General features: G+C 38.3%; 1 protein-coding gene across 1 annotated transcript in view; it reads right to left on the bottom strand.

The window, feature by feature from the left end:
• Window positions 1-24,368, bottom strand: part of LOC149283569 (dual specificity calcium/calmodulin-dependent 3',5'-cyclic nucleotide phosphodiesterase 1C-like) — a 342,446-nt gene that overhangs the window by 275,772 nt on the left and 42,306 nt on the right. The window lies entirely within an intron of this gene.

Raw genomic sequence — 24,368 nt, forward strand, 5'->3', positions numbered from 1 at the left:
CCAGCAAATGTTTCCTGCAAAATAGACATAAATTATAGTTATGGTTAAGTCAGATTACTTTTAAGGAACTAACATTCCCCTCTTTCATTCTTTTTGGGTGACTTTGTCTGTTCTCAGCAGAGGGATCATTGTTTAATTATTACTGATCATCATCACTCATATCTCTTATGTATCTTTCCTAGTGTGGTTTTTATTTTTATGTAAGCAAAAGTCATTTATTATTTTCAGCATTGCTAGTTTAACAAGAAATATCTTCTTTGGTGCAGTAAAGTGAAATGTATAAATCAGGTTAATAAGGGACATGCTTATACACGGGTTAATAATGTGACCGTACAGCAGGAATGTGACTGATCAATAACATCTGTCTAATAACAGCTTTGTTGGCTTTGAGTCTAGCAAAAAAACCGAATCAATAGTATTTAACTTAATGAAATACTGCATGCAATCTTATTACCATTCCAGTGAAACTTAAGGAACAAAAAAGTATTAAAACAATGCATTAATAAGCATATTGTGACTAAACCACATTTTAGACATTTCCTGCCTTAGAGGCTACAGTCATGTGAAAAAGAAATAGGACATACCATATTTGCCTGACTATAGGCCGCACCCCCCCACACTTTAAGTCTTTAAAGTGGGGGTGCGGCCTATAAACGGGTTTTAGCGGAATACGCAATTTGTATTGCCCGACGCCCGGGACATGCAGGGGAGGTTGTCGACGCGAATCGCGCCGGCATTCACCGGCTGTGGCGATGCACATAAACAACCTCCACAGCCGGCACTTCCACCGGTGTCATAGAAGCCCCGATGGAACTGCCGACAGCGGAGGTTGTCTGCGCGATGTGATTGAACAACCTCCCTTGTCGGCACCAGAAGTTGTCTACGTGTATGCTAGACACCAGGAGTCTGCATTGGTAAGTCTGAGAAGGGGGCAGAGTGGCAGAATATCTGGGGGGCAGAGTGGCAGCATATTGGGGGGCAGAGTGGCATATCTTGGGAGCAGAGTGGCATATCTGGGGGCAGAGGGGCATATCTATAAGTAAGGTGCATTAAAATGGCTATTGGTTTTCTGTTTGTATGTAATATATGTTGGCTAACTGCACAATAGATACCAAAAATGTTAAAATACAGTATGTTTGGTAGAATACTGTTTTACTATTCCACTAATGTGTATTTTTTCTAAAAATATAAATGTTTCTTTAAAAAAGCACCTAATTTTTAGGGTGCGGCCTATAATCGGGGCAATACGGTAATAACAATCATCTTTTCCATAGCAGGTCTAAAAATTAGGTAAATACAACCTTAGATGAACAACATATGACATGTTGCACTGTGTTAATTGATATTTTGCTATGTTTCAGCTCTCTTCTGGCTTGAATTTAGGCAGAAGGGAATTTATAATGAATACGTCTTTATCATCTACATTAACACACCTCATTTGGAGAAACACGAGAGATGTGGGTTCCAAACAGGTGAAAAATAGGGGTTTTGCAGACCTGTCTGTGAATGCATGTAGTTTAACCATTTCAGTACCATAGGCCACAGCACATTTGCCACCAGAGAGTTTGGGCCAATGTTGTAGTTAAGTTTAGGTGGTAACCTTATAAAAAGCTTACATTTTAAGGAAATCCATATATTTATTCAAATTATTTCATCATATATGCCAAATAGCAAAGGTTAAGAAAACTAAATCATTTTCTGAAAAGCCCTTACCCCATTGTAAGTTCATCCAATACATTTATGGGTAGGTGACAATACACAACATGGCACGGTAGGCACATGAAGGAAGGGGTCAAATGTCATAATTATCTCCACCTTTCTGCATCGCTGTGAAACGTGGTTTTGAGGGCTGTAACTTCCATCATCCTTATCACCATTCTGGCTGAGGGTGATAGGAGTTGTTTGGCATAAAACCTAATATTTTTTTTTTTTTTAAAATAACAATTCAAAAATATTGAGAAAATAGCATTTGTATATGATTTATTTGTTGACTTATATGTGCGAGTGAGTGTGTGGGTTACAGGGGAGGGGCATCTGTAACATTATGATAGCAGAGATAACCAGGGCTTGTCTGGGGATGACTAAACAGCACTGGAACTTTAACGCCAGCAGCCTCTACATGACCCACGCGCAGCCACATGTTATGTTTTCATATTCTTGCAGTGGTTGTGGACTACTGAGGGTAACTATGTGATTCTATAGGCCACCGGCCTACCAGGAATTAGTCTGGTTTGCCAGACTGTCAGTCCTGGTTTAGTTAAGACATTGTATCCTACATGCTGGCTAGCTAATCTCACAATAGATCAGCTCGCAACATCCTGCCACTTTTAATTTATTTAACCCTTGTTGCCATGGTAGCAAGCATGTTAGTTTGCCAGCTCCATGGTCCTAAAGGCAGGGATTGGATTTTAATTTCACGTTATAATTAAAGAACACAAACACTTGAGAGAGTTATAAGCAGATTATATGGGCCGAATGGTTGTTATCTGCCGCCAAATTCTATGTCTCTGCTGTCATAGCTGCTGATCGCTTGTAGAAATCACTTAGGGTAGACCTTCAAATGTAAATGTGTAGGAGGAACATAGCTGGCATCCTAGGTCCATTTTAGTGTTACCAATTTCCTGTGTAGCTGGCAATCTGGAGGTCAAGTAGTGTAAAGTACAGCTGTTGTAGCAGCAATATAAAAAAAGTAGAGGCATACCTCCCAAACTTTAAATTTAGGGAGTATGGTTAGGGGACAGGGCTTTACCAAGATGTTTTATTTAACTTTATGATCTATTGATTCGTTAATGTCAGATCATAAGATTTGCAATCTGGATCCCCATTGCAGGAGCTAGGCAAAAGAATGGTCAGTCAGTCCAAAGGTCGCCACAGTCACATCAGTAGACAGGCTCAGGTCAAGGCATGCCCCATGAAACAAAATTCAGGGACAGTGCAAAGGTCAGAGCTGGGGTCACATTTGAAGCAGAGTAAGGGTAAGGACAAGGAACTCAGGATAACAGTGGCATGTAAAGCTACCACTGAGACCCTGGAATAACCAAACACTGATTGATGTTCTTGGTGATTTTATATAGCGTCATCCCTTAGCACTAACAGATGATGTGGTTGTGCACTCTAGCACTTTAAACTAGGACTCCTACCATGCGGTCTGGCAGGTGGTTACATCCGTGACAGTTATTTGTATAACAAATTAAGAACCTTTTAAGAATTACATGCTTTATCTACACAATACAATTTATAAACCCAATTTTTGCTGCTCATACACATATTATCTTTTGTAATGAAGAATACTGTGATATTGACACATTCATATCCACCAGACATTCTAATATTCTAGAAACAAGTGCCAACAGAGGAGAAAAATACAGAAGGAGCCGTTTCTATACGTCTAGTTTATCTGGACCTTAGAAAAAACATTTACGCAGAATCACAATTTCATGTATCACAATTTCATGTTATAAATATTTAATTAAAAGCAATTTAATTTTTTCACTGGATCATACATCATATCTTTACATGAAATAAAACTGCCCCGTGGATTTTTGTAGTGTAGAAGGCAACCTGGTAGAACCCACATTGGGCACCTCCAAAGGAGATAATATGGCATACCTTGTGTCCTTATTTGCAAGTTTCCACATAGATTTCTTCAAGTGTAATGTTTTGGGGGTTACAACCAGGATTTTTTTTGGCCATGCTTAGATTATGTTGTCTGTAGGTCAGACTTTTTTAGGAATATACTGATTGCAAGGCAAACAATTATAGATTTTACCTTGAGCAGTCTACACATGATTAATTAAGTACTGTAAACTCTCATGCATAGGAAATTTAGAAAGCTATTAATATCTGCCAGTGGTTTCACAATAACACAGAATAAATGAGTCATAGTAATTTATGTTGGTTATAACCACAAATACACTGGCTTACATGATATCACAGCATCTGTGAAATCTAACAAAATAACAATTAATAAAAACCTTGGTAAGTATCCATACTTACAGTACAGTGGTTTTAAAAGAAATCTGTCCATAAAGCTAAAATAAGGCTTAAATACACACATCAGAAAAATATCAGAATATTTACAAAAAAAAATCACTTTCATCAGCAAAAGATGCAAGGAAAGTAAGCACAATAAAATATGCTTAAGACAATAATATAGCTCACACAAAGACACAAGGTATGTAACTTTGTTGATTCCTTACCCATGATTACATGAGTTCCACCATGCGCATATGCCTGCCATTCTAAATACAACTTTAAAGAACCCATAGGAAAATGTAGAAATAATGTTTCTTTTCAATTTTTTAAATTCTAATTATGCTTATTTTCAAAATGGAACACTAACATTTTCTGTAGGTGCCACTTAAGCTGTGAAGTTTCCCCAGAACTACTTATTTTGAATCCCTATCATTTCTAAAGTCTAGAGCTGAGTTAGCTAATGCATGGCTTCAGATCAGGATTGTGGCTGGAGCTGAGTCCTTTTCGACTAGCGTTTTTCCATCCATCTAGAAGGGCTTTTTTCCTTCTCTAATGTCTCTATTTTGTATAAGCTCACAACGCTGTTATAGTATAAGTATATAACAGTTGCCCGCAGTCTTAAAAGTTGGAAGAATGTGCATAGAAACAGTAGCAATTATGTTTCAAAATGAGATTAGGCAAATAAAATGCTTTAATATAACAGGCAGACTAGATAAGCCAAAATGATTTTTACCTGTTGTCAATCTCTACATTTTTATGTATTATTATAAATGCCTTAAAGGGGTACTCCCATCACACATTTATATTGTTTAGTTACAGTCATATGGTTGTATAAGGAATATACATGTAATATTTGCTTCAAAAAGTCTTATCAATAGTAACGGTATCATTTATTTCCTTGTTTTACAAGAGTACTCACATACCCATTATCCTCTATTATTTTAAACTAGTTCTCACTACTTGGAAGATCTGTCTACTCTTGGAGATCAGAATACAGCATTGATCTTGTCACACACAGTAAAGCATGCAATGTAATTGTGTATATATTTATGCCACAAATGGCATGAAACATCCTTAATCAAGCCATGTATTATCGCGAAAATAGCAAAACAAGTCTTTATTTATGACAGTGCTGGCATCACATACAGCACTTCTGACATCAGCTCAGGTTGGATTTACTGCATATAAATCACATAAATAAATAAATAAATACAGTTTCCCTGCTTTTCTGATTCAAGTAAGAAAAACCTACTTAGTAAACATTGCTAGGTATCCTATTGACAATATAAATTTACCACATACAGGAAGAAAAAAATATTAAATGTAATTTGATTACCTTAACCCCTTATAGACTACAGCAAGTTTTGTTATACACACATCACAATATGTATTAGGAATAAAATAAGGAAGGAAGTAAATATGGGAAAAAAACATATAGTTTGTAATTTATGTCTTCCACGGGAAAGGTTGTTTATTGATGTTAATGCATTTGGGTTTTTGTTGTGAAAGTTTATTTTATTAATTGTATTTTTTTTCTTTCATTCTGAAACAATTTTCAATAGGGATGGTCTCTTCCACCTTCTGGACCTTTCCCTTACAGCGGCACTTCAAGGCTTGCCAAGAAATCGAAGCACTATACCAATGTATGGACACATCCAGCAGAATGGTATGGGACTGATGTTCCCCAATAATTAGACCATTTTGATGAGCTGATCCCTCAGAATTAGGAAAGTGATAGAGCAGCAACAGCAGAAGGTCATTGGGCAGTTCAAGATCCACCACTACATACCCAACATTTCAGGTGTCCAAATTGGTACACCTGTATTAGGGCTGGCAAGAAGCAGAGTCATTCCCTGAAATGGGCAGGATCAACAATGGAAGTGGATGAAGTAACTAGTGTCATGAGGTGGCACATGGGAGCTGCAAAGAACATTTGTGTATATTCAAAGTGGGATCCTACCATCGGCATATTCAGATTATAATTTGCACACTTATTTTCACAAAATGCACAACTTTGCATTTGTCAACATTAAATCTTATCTGCAACAAGACTGCCTCCAATTTGACCAATCTACTTGAAGGGAAGTAACATCTAGACTATATTACCTGTATAACATAATTTTGTGTCATCTGCAAACACCTCAATAATTACTACAAGGGTATTTAGTTGGGAATTAGTTTTTCATTTTCCTTTCCAATATTTTTTGCACTGTAGCAAATTTTATAAAAGCCTCAAAGTTCCTTTCAACAAAATCTTGACATTTAAAGTCCCCGAGTTCAGAGATGGTAACTATGTGATCCCTTTGAAATCTGAACATCACAGACCTATGTAAGAAAGTCTTACAGTTCAGTATCAGTAATGACATTCTGGATATTGTAAATAGTCAATTGTGAATGGAAGGCGATTAGTTCTGATTCAGTATCTTCAAAAGAATCAATATACTGATAGCTAAGTTTCTAGGTCAAACTTTCATGTGAGCTGATCCACTATTTTCTTAAACTTAAACCACACAAGACATACCTATGGGATGTAGGCATGCAGTGACCATGGAAGCTGACAGACCAAGGACAATTTAAAACTATAGGTTTAACCCCTTGTGTGCCAAACACGTATGGTTGCAGCAGCTGCTGTCCTTCTCCTCCGTAGTTTTTATAATTATTGCCACTGACTGGCTGCTTGAAATGGCCAGTCGAATTCAGGGAAGCACTGACATTGAAACAAATGGTTGCATTTTCTACACGTGCACCCGGGTATCTAAATAGATCCTGCCGAGGTAGAGCAAATGCATATGGGGGATTTTGCAGAAGTTCTCCCCAGCTACCTCTACTCGCCACCTTTGCTACCAATGATGTAGAAGGTACTTCATGAAGAGATGTACCTAGATGTCCAATGACGTAACTACTGTAGCTTACCATTTGTAAGCGCTGCCTTGCAGACACCGCCTTTGTATCTGTTCTCTGTCTCGCTCCTTCTCTAGAATGTATGTATTCTATGTATCACACCACTGCACTATGACCTCCCACAACCACCCAAACAAATTAAGAGGTCCTCTGAATACCAGTACATTATTTAAAAACAGGAATATGTTTATTTAACATTAATGCAAGAGGAGTACATAATGGTAATTTAATAATTTCGTTGGGAATTTAGGAACACTGAATTGTGTTCTTCCAAACATCATTTCAAAATTTCTCCCGTTTACTGTATGGAACAAAGAACTAGAACTAAATGCATCACTGCTTCTAAAAACATTGATAAAGAGATAAATATAATAAAACAGTTAGCACTGATATATTGCTTTCTTTCTTTAAAATAATTAAAACACTAAACAGAGGTGGATCCAGAACCTGATGTCAGCATAGGCATTCACACTAACACAGACACACATACAAACAAAACCAGAAATTCAGACTAACACACACACTAACCTAACCAGAGACAACACTCACAACCTGACACTTAACACTAACCCAACCATACATACTCAAATACACACACTAACGTATCCTATACTACTGTCCTGCAAACCAAGTAGGTGGGAGTCAGGCAAAGAAGCAAATGCATTGGGTGATTGTGTAGAATCCCTCAATGCATTAGCAAGGGGGAATCACACTAACTTTAAAGAGACCACACATATGCATTAAAGATGCCTGGAGGGCCCCTTTAATTCTTGCATGTGCCTTAGGTATTATATAATAGGTAAAGACAAACTGGAAGTATGAATTTATTGTGACTATTTAGCAGTAATTTCAGGTAAAACCCATATATAAACAGAGTAGCTCTGAGCAGGACAGGAACATTTTCAACGTTATAGAATTGTAAGGCGGAAGGTTTTGGGAATGGAACTGTGAGCATAAAATATTTAAAAACTGCTAAACTGTATCCAAAAATGCTGTACAATCCCTATTGCTTCATGTATTGCCATTCAAGGCCTACAAAAAAACAGAGTGATACTTACCATTTAAATACAAGCATTCCTTTAACTTGATTGGGGTCATCCCACATCCCACACTTCTTAAAGGCTGAGAACCATTGAAGCAAACAATTATAATTAGGTATCTAGCAAAAGATTAAAACGCCACTGCAAGTGTTGTATACATGTTAATGCCACATTTTTATCTTAAATGGTACACATTTCGTACAATGTTATTAACTCATTTCTATATTGTGCTAGTAAAATATACTGCAATTTTGCAATTAATAGTAATTGGAAAAAAACAGCTTGTGTTCCAAGGGAATGAACAAGACACTTGTTTGCATATGCAGAAAGTACTCGTATTGATTTCAACGTGAGTGCATTTCTACCACTGATTGACTGCTTAAAGCCGCCAGTAGTGGCACAGAATGCCGGTCCATGGAAAAGGCATTTCTGCAGTAGCTCTGGAGCACATATTAAACTTAAAACATACTTTAATATGGATTCAATGTTCCAAAGCCTGCTGGGACACACAAAACTAATGATTCTCACTATGAATAATTATGTAATGATATATTTCACCAGGTGAAAAGACAGATCAGTATTTTACAAGTACACTTAACAGAAATTACTTCTTGGCCATACTAGTGCAGATGCCTTGTAGGCAATATCTGCCTTTTGTATTGATTTTTTGTCCTGAACATGGTTGCATACCAACAAAAAATACAATATAAAACAATGAAATTGTGTTTCATAGCATATTGTGTGAATTAATAAAGTATATTAACTATAATACAATCAAAGCAAATTGGATAAATTAACAATAAAATGTAGAATAAAGAGGGTACTTATGTTAAGACAGAGATGAGTCTCCACAAATATCTCAGTTTCACGTGGGTTGAAACATTTCACCCCAGTGTTTGAATACATTATAATCAATCTACTCAGGCCTAATTAAACTTTGCGACAGATTTAACAATACACTACAAGATCGTGAAGATCATGTTCAAAGAAGAAACATTCCAGGGTTGGACTATTAGAAAGTACAATTAAATTGCCAATGAAAAAAGGATTCCAATTAAATATGTAAGAGAAATAGATACACAGAGTAGAATGTTAGAAGGCTTGATTCCAGGAAACCCAGTTTTAGTTCATCAATCCATGCTGTATATGGAGGTTCACTTGTTGCCTAATGATGTCTATTGGATGTTGAGGCACACATGTACTTCGACTTAAGACAGTCAGTGAACCTGTTTGCAAGGTTCCATAAAGGAACCATGCTGTCAGCTTGTTTTTTCCTTTGCATTGATGGGATCATGGGATTAGCTATAATAACATCTATAGTGTATTTATATATGGTTAAACAATTATCTCTATATGTTGCTCTCCAACTTTTACAAGGTCCAAACATACCTAAATACAAATCATTTTACAAATAGACTCTAAATACAATATGGACAAAATTGAACTGTAATAGAAGTGACCCATAAATACTAAGAGAGTGGTGGCCTGGAATTCCAGCCAAAGTCTTAGCATTTATTATAGTGAATGAATTATGCATGAGATTTATGACAAAAAAATATCCGGAATACATGGCCAATAACCAAATAAAATTCTACTTCTAATGTGACTAATAAAGTTGAGATTATTTACAAAAGCAGTGTTTGGTGTGAAACCAATTGGGACTGATGAAATGGTTCTGTTGACTGGATAATTCCATTGGTTGTTATAGTATTAAGACATTTTTAAAATATTGCCCGAAATTGCAAAATGTGTATGTGGGGGGAAATGGCTACCCCAGTTTAACCCTGGGATTCCCTGTATTTTGTGATTATGTTTTTCCTTTGCCTCTTCCAAGTAATATGATTTCTTTACAGAACTAAATGTATATAGTTTTAACTTTAATCAGATCCTTGTGAATCAGGTGCATTTTCTCCTTTGAGTTAGCCTCAAATTATGAAATTGTTCCCTTTGGCAGAATTTTTGTACTTTGTTGGATTGCACTGTAATGAGGTATTCTGACAGAAAGTAGCACATTAAGGTTATTCTGAAAGTGATGTAGTTGGCTTACTATATAATATCACAAAAGATCTTTATTTGCTTTTTTCATGATATCATGTAGCTATGATTCTTCACTCATTCTGTTCCAATGCGACTGAAACCAATACAACAGCTGGTGTCTTGGCAACTGTGACAATGCAGCCAATGATCAAAATGCTTTAATTTAAATATGGAAGTTAATTTCTTTTCACAGAGCACCTCCCACATTGTATTTAATAAATACACTTTTATAGATCATAGGGAATCCTTTAAAGATTGATGCTTTGCTTTAATGAGATCCTACTTGTCTAACAGACACCTTGAGGGCTTAATAAAAGGCTTGAGCTCCGCAATATGATTTTTTCCACCATCACCTTATTAGGGCTGATTTCTGAAACTTGATTAGGAAGCTTAGCTAATGTTTTTTGTCAACCTCTGATATTTCTAACAGACAAAAACAAGGCTACTGCCTAAAGTTTGAAAAGTGTCATTACTTTTTTTGTTTTTAAACAATAGGAAGGTTTCCATGCAAAAATACAAAAAGGAAAAGGGAAGCTACTATTATGAGAGGTATAGGTGATGCAATGCAGGCTAACATAAAACTGAAACATGCTGCAGTTGGGGATAACATTTAATTTCCATCATTTTATTAATAACGCTAACAGTAAATAATATATGTTGTTTTTATTTGCAAGAGTTGCACTTAACAGCCAGTACATATAAACAACATGCTTTGGTACCAAGGTCTACCTAATAGAAATCATTGGTTTATTATAAATCATTAGTTTATTATATTTTCCAACATACTTTCCACACTACCGCAGAAAGCTTTCCATATATAATAAATCTTATCAAAATAATTAAAATAATATACAAATTAGTGATCTCATTTTTAGTTAAGCACTATATCAGAGGTTTATATATATATATATATATATATATATATATACACATACTGGATTGGCTCGATTTTAGGCCGCACCCGAATATAGGCCGCACCCTAAAAGTTAGGTGCTTTTGTAAAGAAAAAAACTTTCTAAGTAAAAAAAAAACACTCAGTGGAACAGATATGCTGCCACTCTGCCCCCCCCAGATATGCTGCCACTCTGTCCCCAAGATTGTTAAAGCACATCGTGCAGACGTGCCGGCAGCGGAGGCTGTTTACGCGTATCGCCGCTGCCGGTGAACGTCTGCACGATGCGCTTAGACAACCTCCCATGCCGGCACTCCCCCCGTGGAAAGTGCTGGCAGGGGAGGCTGAGCGTATCGGAGGATAGGATGCAGGTCCCCTGCACCGCTGCGGGGGATCTGTAGCCTAACCCTACTGCCTGCCCGGCGCCCGGAACTACATGTCCCGGGCGTCGGGCGATACGAATTGCGCATTCCTGCGTTAGACCCCGAATATAGGCCGCACCCCCACTTTAAAGACTTAAAGTGGGGGGGGGGAGTGCAGCCTATATTCGGGCAAATACGGGTATATATATATATATGTCAATTTGGGGAATTACAGTACCAGTCATGCCTCTTTGTTTTCACAAATAAAACCCATTCAAACATTTATCCCTAACAGAATTCCAGTGGCAAAATGTAAGACTGATGCAGCATACTCCACACAATAAGATCACATAATAATATCACCCAGATAATGGGACTAGGAAGAGCTAATAGAACTTTCAGCGCTATGATTAATTGCTGGCTTAATGTACTAATATTATTTACATTTCTTTGCTAAATTGAATTATTCATGAAGCAATAGATTAATAGCACAGCAAATATACATGTGTTCAGTTAAGTCTATTTGTGGTTATTTTACAAACCTCTCACTTGGGTAGTGATTTTTCTCTGCTAGCCCAAATTTCAGTTAGCTTTTGTATACTTATGTATTTCTTATTATTTGAGAAAGCATAGATATCTGATTTGTCATTTATGTTTAGCTTCTTACTGAGGTAAACACATGTTGGAAAAAATGTTTAATGTACAATGGACTTAAAAAATCTCTTACATTGTTATGATGTGTAGGCCAATCAGTAGGACTATCCCATCCATAAAGGGGAAAATTGCAGGTAGGATACAGACAACAAAGTGGAATGCTTTAGTAGAGAGGTCTGTGGTGTTGGTTGAACAAACCTCCATCTCACATATCATCAGGTATGACTGGGCTGTGGTTGCATGAATGGAGCTCGTTTTGAGTCTCAAAAGGTGCAGATCTGTGTGCATACTTGTTAATGTCTGGGAGTATGGTGAGTTTCTGTCTCTTTTTTGGGAAGTCGTTCTGTGTATATTACACAAGGCTCCTGGTAGCCTTCATTAGGCCCTTTTTAGTCCCAGCCAAAGGGAGCCCATTGACTCATCTACGTAACCTTTTTTTTTACTTGTGACAAAAGCATTTAAACAAATTGCTATGTTTGTGCAACAACCATTGCCACCCTATTTCTATTAATCTACTCCCTTGTTATACCCTATCAGGAATTTTGCAACTCCCTAGTAACTGCTTCACTGTGCGAATCGCTCCATTGGCTCCTTATACTGACATCAGGGGCGTAACTAGAACCCCGGTGTGAGAATCTGTTAAGGGCCCCCCACCCCCAACCCAATCTACCCCTTCTCAGGCTAGCTACCCCCTCTACCAACCTTCTCACTATCTACCCCCTACCCCCCATTCTCACTATCTACCCTCTCCCTACCCCCTCTCACTACCTACCCTCTCCCTACCCCCTTCTCACCATCTACTCTCTCCTTACCCCCCCTTCTCACTATCTACCCTCTCCCTACCCCCTTCTCACTATCTACCCTCTCCCTAACCCCTTCTCACTATCTACCCTCTCCCTACCCCCTTCTCACTATCTACCCTCTCCCTACCACCCTTCTCACTATCTACCCTCTTCCCACATTCTCACTATCTATCCTCTCCCTACCCCCCTTCTTACTATCTATCCTCTCCCTATCCCCCTTCTCACTATCTACCCTCTCCCTACCCCCTTCGCACTATCTACCCTCTCCCTACCCTCCTTCTCACTATCTACTCTCTCCCTACCCCCCTTTGTAGCTCACTTACCATGCAGTCCTGTGGTGGGGGCGCGAGGCCTCTGTCTCGCTGCTCTGCCGCGGTGCGCACGGCTTCACTGCTGAAGCACCGGCACCCGAGACAGACGCCTCATGCTCCCACCACTGCAGTCGGGGCAGCGCTGAGGCAGGCGGCGGCAGAGGAGACAGAAGGGCGCAGAGCGGTTGCTGAAAACGACCGCTCGGCACCCCTTGAGCCCCCCTGACTGGCAAAACTCCAGGGCCCGGTCGCAGTCGCGACCCTGGTAGTTCCGCCACTGACTTACATACTGACATTCTTACCCTGACATATAGAGCCATAGACAATTTTAGGCTTCTAACTTGGCAGCAGTTTAGGGAACGCCCTTTCTTGTTTGAGCACGGCTGAGTCGTGTGCACAAAACAAGGTCCATGGTTTGACAATTTTGGCATGGAGGAACTTAAGTAACCTGCACAGGGACCTGAACTTAACCCCACTGAACACCTTTTGGAAGAATTAGAACACCGATAAAGAGCCAAGCCAACATCACTGCCTGATCTCACAAATGCTCTTTTGGCTGAATGGACACAAATTCCCATAGACACATTTCAAAATCTTGTGGAAAGCCATCCCAGAAGGGTGGATGTGATTATAGCTGCAAAAGGGAGGAGCTACTCTATGTTTATGCCCATGGAATTAGAATGACCAACACGGTCATATACTAGGTGTGATGGTCAGGTGTCCATATCCTTTTGGTCATAAAGTGTGCTTTGTGAGTAGAACAATATACATCCTGCCAATTAATGACAGGAAAGTGCTGTCAATGAAATCAACCCCCAGCCGCAGCATAAACTGAGCCAACACTGGAGCTGGTTGCCGCTAAGTATATCACGTGCAGGTAGAGGTGTCCGACTGAACACATCTGTACGGAGAAATAGCTAGGGAATGGGTGTATGCATCTTGGGGGATTCTGCAGAAACCCTACATGCATTTGTTAAAGGAACACCACAAAAATTTAAAGGGGCCACAAAGCCATGATATCCATTAAAGTGCATATAGTGGCAGGAATGTAACTTTAAAAGAGCCAGAAGTCTAATTTTCTAACTAAAATTTAAAACGTGTATTAAAAAATACAATTGGTTTTTTCCAAGCTGAATTATTTTCATGACCTTAATATAACATATACAGCATATTATAGAAAAAAAATCCTTAATATATTATGCTTTATTATTGTGTAGATTTTATCTTTTTTATGTAATTCAAGTTAAAAAGGTTTGTTTGCATATGTATTTCAGCAGACAGTTTTTATATCAACCATTTTTGCTGCATAAAAGAAAATGACCTCTTAAATACACTGGTTGAAGTATAGTAATGCACTATGTTCTGTCTCAGCATGAAAACATTCACAAGTTTGTTAATTTGTTCTCCTTTGTATAGTGCTTCCTTTTATGCAGGAAAAGAAAGCTTTCAATCAGATTATTCATGGTTATTCTAATACTTTATTGTTTTGTATTTCTGTAGTATATCTTGCCATAGATCAATACTTTTAAAACTTGTTGTAGCCATCTTATTTATTTCATGCTCGTTTTGTAGCATGATGTAGAAAGTTTCTTATTGTACACTTCATTAATCTGCTTTGAATGTACTGTTCTAACCTCTGAAAACTACAAAAGGCATTTTTCACATTCTGTCAATATAGAATCATTTGTATTTAAAAGAAAATTGGTTTGTGATCTTGAAAATCACTTATAACTGTATGTTGATATGATAATGAGTTAGTTCGCTTTCCCATTAATAGATTTCTCCAAACTATCGTATTTGCTCGATTATAAGACAAGGTTTTTTCCGGAGCAAATGCTCTGAAAAATACCCCTCGTCTTATAAATCGGGGTCGTCTTATAATTAGACCTCAACTAGGTCTGACTATGAGACTAAGATCCAGATCCCCTGCAGAAAAACAGGGGACCTGGATCCTCCTGTCTCCCCCCCCCAACTTACCGGGTGCTTAGTCCGGGCGATTAGTCCGGGCGATTCGCGTAGAGCTCTACACGCTGCCCGGACTAAGCACCGGGCAGTGTGTATAGCTCTACGCGATTCGCGTACACAACTTCCGCTGCAGCCGGGAGGAGGTGCGGTTAGCAGCGGGGGTTGTCTGTGTCCATCGCGCAGATCTTCCTCAGCTGTCAGAGATCAGAGCTCCCCGTGATCTCTGACAGCCAGGGAAGGTCTGTGCGATGGACGCTCTACACGCTGCGCGGACTACACACCGGGGACTCAGAAGCTCCGGTAAGTTTGGAGGAGGGAGGGGGAGGGAGTGTTAAATGGGGGGCATAAGGCATTTCTGGAGGCAGAGTGCTCTGTGAAATGCCTTTTAACCCCCTTAATGCCACTCTGCCTCCAGAAATGCCTTTTAACCCTCTATACGCCACTCTGCCTCCTGAAATGCATTATGCCTCCCTATATGCCACTTTTAACCCTCTAAATGCCACTGTGCCCCATGATATGCCTTTTAACCCCCTAAATGCCAGAGTGGCACATAGGGGTATAAGGCAATTCTGGAGGCAGAGTGGCACATAGGGGGTCAAAAGGCATATCATGGGGCACAGTGGCATTTAAAGGGTTAAAAGGCATATCATGGGGCACAGTGGCATATAGGGGGTATAAGGCATTTCTGGGGCAGAGTGGCAAGCCAGGGGGCAGATGTGCATAACTTGTGGGGCAGGTTGAAAAAAAAGGAAATAAAAACACTCAATCATAGCTTTTATTTAAAAAAAATAGTTCACATAATTTACATGAATTAACATTTACTGGTAAAACTTTTTTCCTATAGGGTCGTCTTATATCCAGGCTTTTTCTTTTTTTCATAAATTAATATTCAGATTTTGGGGGGTCATTTTATAATCAGGGTCGTCCTATAATCGAGCAAATACGGTAGTTCATAAATCACATGGTCTGACACAAATTACTCACTTATAGTTGGCAATAGTGAAGCATTGGGAAAACATTAATATTTTTTAAATATTCACACTTAAGAACAATATGCTGTATATTATGTACTGTATTATTTCTTATGACAAATCAAGATCTGCATTTTGTAGGATCACTCTAGTAAAGTTTACTATACAGAGAAGTCATACCAGATATTTGCTGGAATATAAGACAAGGTTTTTTTCAAGGTTGTCTTATAATCTGACCTCAAATAGAGATCTCACTAGGATACTCCCTCTGGCAGCCGGTAAATGTCTAGGCTGGGGCTTCTATGACGGAGCGCCGGCGTAACATGACCTTCCGGTGCTCAGTTATAGAAGCCCTGGTGGAAGACCCGAGCAGCAGTGGAGGTTGTCTACTCGCATCGCACAGACGCTCATCGCCTGCCCCTACTAGACACCAGGGAGTCTGAAGCACAGGGACAAGTCTGGGGTGGGGCAGAGTGCTATATAGGGAGTTATAAGGCATATCAGGGAGGCAGAGTGGCAAATATGGGGGTATAAGGCATACTAGGGGGGCGGAGTGGCAAATAGGGGGTTATGTGACATATGTGACATATTAGGAGGCATTGTGGCATATAAGGGGTATAAGACATATCATGGAGGCAGTGTGGCAAATAGGGGGTATAAGGCATAAATGGGGAGCAGAGTGGCATATCAGGGAGGCAGAGTGGGACATAGGGGGTTATAAGGCATATCTGTGGGACAGAGTGGCATATAGCGGGTATAATGCAAATCTGGGGGGCAGAGTGACAACTGGGGGCAGGTTGGCAAATAAAAACAAGAAATGCATTCTTCATAGTTTTTATTACATATGAAAAATATAGTTTACATGTGAATGAATGAATAAGAGTAGTCTTATATTCAGGCTTTTTCTTTTTTTTCCTAAATTAATATTCAAATTTTGGCAAATACAAGCAAATACAGTAATAATTGTAGTTGTCAGTTTATATATATATGAATGTATGATTCTTCTTCTAAATGTTTAACCTAAATACATACATTCCTATCATTAAGTCTAAAGTCGCATAAAAAGTTCAAATAAAACCCCTAGCCATGCCTCTAGCCACACCTTCTAGAAAAAAGTGTCACCCTTAGCCATTTCATATGTTTTGAGGTATATGTTCAGTTGCAAACAAAACATCAGCCATGAACTACTAGGACATATTAATATTGAAAGCAGAGGTCAGTATAAGTTACCGGTATGAAAAGGGAGAAGAAGAAATGTTTTCATTAATCATCCAGCCTTAATAAATGACCTCCGAACCACTACAGAGGTTGATTTCTCTATTTTTTCTCTTTTCTCCATTTGACATTATGTATATATACAATGTTTTTATATTTCACTCTTATATAATCAGAAAATTACAGTTATCTACTAAAACGATATAAGACAACTTTGCATCTTGAATAAGATGATAAGAAATATACAGGTCCAGCTATTCTCCGGCCTTTTTAATAGATTATACTGTAAAATATTCGCTCTTCAAAATAAATCAAATGTAAATCATAGTAAAGTACATTTTTGGAAAAGATGCTAACACTATATTTTTATGCTTCATTTTATAGCATGAGTTTACTATCCTTATCCTTCTGTCCTTATTTCCCCATAGCTAAGGTTGGGTGGGATCACAAGGCTACAGGCCTTAGTATCTTATTTATTATTTGTCCGGCACAAAGGGATCCAATAATCACTGTGCACTTGGGAAGCAAAACCGGCCATTAGTCTAATAACACACTGAGACTAACACACATTGCAAGTAACAAGTATTTCTGAAGGAGTAAATAGCCAATATTCTCTTTTCAAAATTTTATGGCAGCAGTGGTTATATATGAGCAGCCATACTCACCCCTATTGCACATTAAAGTTGTACAAGTGCATAACATTTTATGACTGATTCACTTTACGGTAATGAAATGTCAAAACAAGAATAAATTCATAGATGACTCCTACACATTAAATATTCTGAAAGTAAAGATATAAATATGAATTTACGTTGATACATTTTGTCCCCTAATGTGGCAAAACAAGTAAATCTTGTTTGTGCACTGATGAGTTATCTCTTAGCATCTTTATTATTGTGCATAATATTTATGACAAATGATGAGCCTGTTTATTTGCTTATTCAAATAACATTTCTTGCAAAGTGTTTCACAAAACAAAACAAGCTAAACTATTTTAATTTCAAGGTTCTACAAGGAATTGCATTATATGCTTATGTAGCCTTTTGCCTGAGAAATATTTTTTTTTCAAATCTCCTTTTATTGAGAAAGACATTGTACAGTACAATGGGTAGGCAGCATAAATTACAGTACAAGAGATCCGTGTACATCGGGTAGTAGTCAAAAAAGAGAACCATCCCGTAAGGAGGTAGAAGGCAAATACAATCTACATCATGTACATAGGCAGATCAAATATTACAGAGATTAATGTTACAGTTTGAGGTGGAAATACAATATCTCAGAACATTGTTGCGTACAGATTTTTGTTCGGAGGTCGATCGAAAAGTGACGGTTGAACGTAACCGTATTGAATTGAAAGAAGTTGGATGGATGGATGGCGCGCCGTCCAGAGCGAGCGCGAAAAAGGTTTGGTAGTATAAAAAAAAGGAATTTAAACCTAAAACCGAGAGTGTGTGTGTGTGAGGAGGTAAGCGGAGGTCGAGAACCTAGGAATCGAGTACCAGGTCGGAAGGGGGTCCAGCATAGTCACCTAGGACAGCATGAAAGGAGGGAGATATCAGAAATTCCTTCCACGGCAACCATTTCAATCCATTCTTGTACCCGAGGCCCCTGGAGGACATAACCAAATCCTCCATCTGACAAAGTTGACCTTAAAGAGCCAGGCCGAGATAGGGGGGTGTCAAAGCTTGCTTCCAAAACCGCGGGATAACCGCTTTGGCTGCATTGATTAAATGAATTGAAAGTGACCTCTTATATGAACACATACTGGAGTTAGTGTGGTGTAGTAACATCGTCTCTGGGGAGGCCTGGAAGTCAGGTTCGTCAATCGCTTGAATAACCACGGCCACAGCCAACTATAGGGGTTGTATGAGGGGGCATTCCCACCAGAGATGGATGTAAGTACCCTTACCGGCTCTGCCTGAGAAATATTTGACTGCCGTTTGCAGCAGAATAGAGGTTAATAAACGGTTACAATAGAAATGTATCAATATCTAATGTGACTGGAATTGGAAAAATTTGCATACAGCAGCACATTGGATCCCAATTTTACTCACTATGCTCACTTAGTAATGTTGATTGCCCAGCATCTGTACCCCAGTGACTTTGCTGCATACTTCCACAGAATGGCCACAATTTTAAATCCAGCACTTAAGCCTACCAAGTTGCCAAGAACATGCCAATAGAACCTTATTGTAAGAAATGTATATTTTCTTTGTTGCATATAATCACATTAGTTATGAGTGTATAAACATAAATACAAGGAACATATGTTTTTTATAATGAGAGTAAATTCTCAGATGGTCACTTCTGAATCTGTAGAAGATGTAGAAAGACTTATGAGATAATCCTGTAAATAGAAACTCTAACACCTATTAAGTTCAATGCTTATCCCTGTTGTATAGTAGCAAAAGCCATTCAGAACAACTTATACATCCACAGAGAAAACACAAAAAGGGTCCAACTTGATGAGAACTGCCACCAGTGACACAATTTTCTCTTGCAGGGGCATTGTATCCCAGAGCCCCAGTCACTAGTGCAAAACAAGGCTGTACATTAATGGGACATACACATTGTGCTGCCACACTTCACTGTCAGCTACACAGACCACTTAGCCACACACATTACACTTGGAAACTGAGAACACGATCAACCACACATAAAATTCATCAAAATGCAAGTTTGTAGCAGCAAATTCTCTTGAGTTGGACTACTAGGCTGCTACACACATGGGTATATTTCAAGAGGTGTAAGTCTCAAATGGAGGAGAATCTTTTGTCATATTCCACACTATATTTTGGAGTATCAGAGGTCAATCCATAATATTGCATCAGAGCACAGTATTGGGATTACATCTCCATTGAATAGGGAGGATTGGACAGTGATTGCTCAGCTAGTGGCAGTCCTTAAACCATTCAGGGATGCCTGAAAATTTAAACTCAAACGCTGCCAGTCTGGGCCATGTAATCCCAGTGTTCTCCCATGTAGGCAGCAAGATGGATGTGTTCCTTGAAAACTGTGAGCTTGTTCAAGGTGGCATTCTACATCCTGACGTAGCAGCCATAGTCAAGTAGCTGAAGGATCTGCTAAAAGTACGCCTTTGAAAACGAATGGAAGAAAGTCCCGGATGCTAGCGTGCCTTTGCGATCCAAGGATTAAGGGAAAGCTAACAATCAAATTGAAAGTTCTTATTAGCTACTGGGAGCAATTGAATCAAAAGGTGCGTGACTGGCAGCGTAAAAGGGGAATGCATTCAGAGGAGGGAGAGCTGCAATAGGAAGAAGAGATGATGTTGTCTGCTACTCCTAGCAGCAGCATCAGCAGCAGTGCCGCAAGCAGCACAACACAGCTGAGTGGAGCAGCTGTGTTTTGGGAAGAGGCACTTGGGAGTATAGTCGGACCCACTGACAGAGCTAGCAGCAGAAAGGAGAGTAGTGCTGCTGAAATGGTGAAGTTTCTTCTGTTGACCCTCTTAACTACTGCACATACCTCATAAGAAGGACAGCTGCTCTTCATTGGTTGATGCCAGGCGAGCCCCCTGCCGGCGACCCATAGAGTCGCACACACAGACCTATAAATCCTGGCGCCAAAGCTGTCTGTTATATAAACCCCTGCTAGGAAACTGGTGAAAACGAACACGAACAATTTATATGAATATTCGCCGGAACCGAACACAGGAACGGGCGAATATTCATATTTTTTCCCCCTGAAGATGAACATAAAGACTTCGCCGCGCCCACGTTTAGTATTAAGAACTAAGGGTATTCAGACTTTTGAACAGAGGTCATTTTTGTTGCCATGTTTTGTTTTATGTTTTTATGACTGTGCCATTCTGTTATAACCTACAGTTGAATATGAATCCCATAACAAATAAAAAAATGCACATTGCCTGCTTACTCATGTTTTCTTTAAAAATAGTACTTAATTAGTTAATTATACTTTATATATAGCTAACGTGTGCATGTACAATTTATACTATTTGTTAATGCTCAGATATCCATACTTTCAAGCTGGTTATTATAAGCAGAAATTAGTGATCCCAGCTGTGAGTTATCCTGTTGGCTCAGATCCAGCAAAATAAGCAATAAGTCTATAGAGAGCTGCACGGTTCTCATCTGAGCTTTATACAATATCAATTAACATCTAAATTACAATTAACACTGTTCACCAGATGCCAGCCATCCCAATATGTACAGGTCAGTTATGTTAGCGTAACTTAAGTCTTAAATCCTGGCTGTCCTGAACAGTGTCTTAATTTTCAACTAAGTATGCAAAATTTGGGACATGGAGCATGTCTGAAATGAATGATGGGTGACATGATTTTAATATACACCTATACTGTATAATGTAGTTTTTGCAACATTTCTCAAGTACCATGGAAAGAAGCACATTGTGACATCATGCATTATGTATACATTATGACAAAGTTATATATTAATTTATTCCAACTGGTATATAGTAACTAGCATCTGTATGCATCTGCTATTCATTGAATACGGATCAAAACTACATCTTTATACATGGGGGATGTTGGCTGTGCATGTGTGGGTTTGAGCCATAATCCGCTCACCAGTGTCAATGCACATATCTGCATACAGTGAATTCTAAGCTAGATCACAGAATATTTTTTAGTGTGCACACAAGTATAACATTTTACTTATACATTTGATACTTCATTTGATAGAGCAGTGTAAATATGACACACATTATTTTTAAAGCTGTACTTGGCAACCCCAATTTATACAATTTAAAAAATGGAAGATATGCATGAGCATTCATTTTTGCCACCATGAGGTCATGAATGCCCCAGTGTATACCACCAGAAACATACAAAATTAGAGTGATTCGCATTGTACTCTTTAGCAACACAGTCAACAGCAACAAAAAGTAATAATTATGAAATATCCTTACCTTTAAAAAAGTTAAAAGCACAAGCATTATACATAATCATTGTCATTAATGTACAAACCACAAAATTCCAGGGACAACTGAATTTTTGTACGTTATATATATATATATATATATATATACACACATATACATATATATATATATATATATATATATATATATATATATATATATGTATATATATATACCTGCACTATTTAAGACCATTTGATCAACCTTCTGCTAATACACCTGCGGCATATACATACACATTACAATTATGCATGAGAAGATTAACCCCTTGGCTGCTAAGCCATTTCCCACCCTGGTGCTAAGCTGGTTTTCGGCATTTTGGTGCATCTCACGTTTAAACGCGTTTATAAGTAAATTTCTTGGGAATAAACTATACAAACCATATATTGTTTTTTTCAGCACACCCAGCAGATTCCAAATATACCATTTTCATATGTGTATGTCTCATCAGGTATAGCCAAAAATTGGAAAAAAGTGTAATTTTTCACTTCCGACTCAATAAAAACTAGTTTGTAATTTTATTTTTCTAAACTCTAATATCAAAAGCTGTGCTGCTAAATATTTGTAGTAGGTAACCGGTCTAAAATAAACAGAAATTGAGAACAGTAGACTGTGTTTTTCTAATATTTTATTGCTAAAAGTTAAATTTATTAGACTATCACAAAAGACATCTTTGCATTTAATGCATGGCTGGCATCAATTAAACAGCTCTAGCTGCCTGGGATGTTAAAATATGCCAACAAAACTATATATTTTTAGAAACTACACCCCCAGCCGCACCAAATGAGGTCTTATTTGTATTTGTATCACAAATCTGATGTGCACAACAAATAAATGAATATCACACTTCTAAAAATTAAAAAAAATTAAGTGCCAAGTTCATTTATGTCTTGCGCACTCCAGTCTTGTGCTACGAATACATGCAGCCCCTCATTTGATGCGCCAAGGGGTGTAGTTTCTGAAAATGTATACTTTATGTACCATAATGTACTTCCCAGCTGTCTAGAGCTGTCTAATTGCAGGCATCACCCCTAAATATTTTAAGAAAATTTTTGGCAAGATTCTCTAATCTGCCATATCTGAAGTTAAAGTGGTCTAGACATCTGGGAAGTTAAATTATGGTACATAAAGTACACATTTCAAGAAACTACACCCCTTGGTGCTTCAATTGAGGGGCTACATGTATTTCTAGGACAAAAGTTGAGTGCACAAATAATGATGGAATATGTCGCTTTGGCTAGAAAATATGTTTTTTCTAACCATAGCGACATGTTCATTTGTGACTTGCGCACTCCAGGTTTGTACTAGAAACACATGCAGCCCCTCATTTGATGCGCCAAGGGGTGTAGTTTTTGCAAATATGTACTTTTTGTGCCATAATTTAACTTCTTTCGTGAGCAGTAATGCCACGTCAAGGCTTCAACCCTAATTACTGACCATTCACACGCCTTTCATATCTCCATTCACTCGCAGAAGCACACACCATTCTTTCCATACATTTACTCACAGAAGCACACACCATACTTTCCATACATTCACTCACAGACGCACACACACCATTCTTTCCCCTTACAATCCCAAAGAAATGATGGTAAAGGGAGAAAAAAAAAATCACTTTTACAGCAAAAATAAGTTTTGCAGTAAAAATGCAAGGCGCTCCAGGGATGATATGGTTACTCACGTACCGCACAGGCTAAATGGCTGATTTTAATAATATTTGCAGTTCATCAGGATTTCAAAAATTGTCTCCCTCTACCATTGGCTAAATTTAACCCCATGATCAAAGGGATCATGGGGTTAAAATTTAGTATCGGCCATTTTTAAAAAGGGAATGTGACTTTTCATAGCTATATGATTACTGTGGTAACATTGGCTACCACAGTGATTATTTAGCTAGAATACTTAAACTTTTTTTTTTTTTTAAGTTAAACTAGTTTATGTTTAGATAATTTAATTTGGGGGTCTCTAGGCAATTTTGATCTTTATTTATCTGCCTTTAGAGACCCCCAAATCATTTTTTTTACTTTTTTTGTACATTTTTATTTTTTTTACTTAATATTTTTTATTATTTTTTCACAAGCATTATATGTTGAGATACAGGCATCTAAGCAGCATGCCCCCATACCGCTTTAACTGACAATAAATAATAAAGTTGATAATAAAGTTGCGCGGTGACGTCATCGGCATGGTGCCGTCGTTAGCACCTGACTGGGACTGCTAGCGATGGCACCATGCCGTCGTTACCAGTCAAGGGGTTAAGTGAAACAATACACAGTTTTTTGGATCACTTGAAATTGTGCAATAATAATATAATACAGCTGT

The sequence above is a fragment of the Sceloporus occidentalis genome, unplaced genomic scaffold (genome assembly GCF_023333645.1).
Source record: "Sceloporus occidentalis isolate IW3139 unplaced genomic scaffold, rSceOcc1.0.p SCAF_102, whole genome shotgun sequence".
NCBI lineage: Eukaryota > Metazoa > Chordata > Lepidosauria > Squamata > Phrynosomatidae > Sceloporus > Sceloporus occidentalis.